Source organism: Schistocerca serialis, chromosome 4 (assembly GCF_023864345.2).
Source record: "Schistocerca serialis cubense isolate TAMUIC-IGC-003099 chromosome 4, iqSchSeri2.2, whole genome shotgun sequence".
NCBI lineage: Eukaryota > Metazoa > Arthropoda > Insecta > Orthoptera > Acrididae > Schistocerca > Schistocerca serialis.
The window spans coordinates 151,962,421-151,964,000 of NC_064641.1; the positions used below are offsets into that span (position 1 = coordinate 151,962,421).

Sequence of the window (1,580 nt, forward strand, 5' to 3'; positions counted from 1 at the left end):
GTAGTTACTGGAGGGAAATGACACCATGAATCCTGCAGGGCTGTCCATAAATACGTAAGAGTACGAGCGGGTGGAGATCTCTTCTGAACAGTACGTTGTAAGGCATCCCAGATATGCTCCATAATGCTCATGTCTGGAGAGTTTGGTGGCCAGCGGAAGTGTTTAAACTCAGAAGAGTGTTCCTGGAGCCACTCTGCAGCAATTCTGGACGTGTGTGGTGTAGCACTGTCATGCTGGAGTTGCCTAAGTGGGACGGAATGCACAGTGCACATGGATGGGTGCAGGTAATCAGACAGGATGCTCACGTACGTGTCACCTGTCAGATTTGTATCTAGACATGTCATGGGTCCCATATCACTCCTACTGCACACACCCACACCATTACAGAGCATCCACCAGCTTGAACAGTCTTCTGATGACATGCAGGGTCCATGGGTTCATGAGGGTTTCTCCATACCCGTACGTGTCCATTCGTTCGATACAATTTGAAACACCACTCTTCCGACTGGGCAAAATGTTTCCCGTCATCAACAGTCCAATGACGGTGCTGATGCCCCCAAGTGAGGCGTAAAGCTTTATGTCGTGCACACGAATGGGCCTTCGGTTCCGAAAGCCCATATCGATGACGTTTCACTCAGTGGTTAGCTCGCTGACACTTCTTCATGGCCCAGCATTGAAATATGGAGCAATTCGTGGAAGGGTTGCACTTCTGTCACATTGAACGATTCTCTTCAATTGTCACTGACTCCGCTCTTTCAGGATATTTTCCAGGCCGCAGCGACGTCGGAGATTTGATGTTTTATCGGATTGAAACTTCCTGGCAGATTAAAACTGTGCGCCCGACCGAGACTCGAACTCGGGACCTTTTCCTTTCGCGGGCAAGTGCTCTACCAACTGAGCTACCAAAGCTCGACTCACGCCCGGTACTCACAGCTTTACTTCTGCCAGTACCTCGTCTCCTACCTTCCCAACTTTACAGAAGCTCTCCTGCGAACTTTGCAGAACTAGCACTCCTGAAAGAAAGGACATTGCGGAGACATGGCTTAGCCACAGCCTGGGGGATGTTTCCAGAATGAGATTTCACTCTGCAGCGGAGTGTGCGCTGAAATGAAATTTTGGAAGGTAGGAGACGAGGTACTGGCAGAAGTAAAGCTGTGAGGACGGGGCGTGAGTCGTGCTTCGGTAGCTCAGTTGGTAGAGCACTTGCCCGCGAAAGGCAAAGGTCCCGAGTTCGAGTCTCGGTCGGGCGCACAGTTTTAATCTGCCAGGAAGTTTCATGTCAGCGCACACTCCGCTGCAGAGTGAAAATCTCATTCTGGATTTTATCGGATTTCTGATATTCACGGTACACTCGTGAAATGGTCGTACGGGAAATCCCCACTTCATCGGTACCTCGGAGATGCTGTGTCCCATCGCTCGTTCGTCAACTATAACACCACGTTCAAACTCACTTAAATCTTGATAACCTGCCATTCTGGCAGCAGTAACCGATCTAACAATTTCGCCATACACTTGTTATCTTATACAGGCACTGCCGGCCGCAGCGCCGTATTCTGCATGTGTACATATCTCTGTATTTG

General features: G+C 49.7%; 1 non-coding gene across 1 annotated transcript; it reads left to right on the top strand.

Moving 5' to 3' along the window:
* The first annotated feature begins 1,176 nt into the window (after nt 1-1,176).
* On the top strand, nt 1,177-1,251 carry Trnas-cga (transfer RNA serine (anticodon CGA)). The gene has a single exon. It is a non-coding gene; the product is annotated as a tRNA-Ser (tRNA).
* The last annotated feature ends 329 nt before the right edge of the window (nt 1,252-1,580 follow it).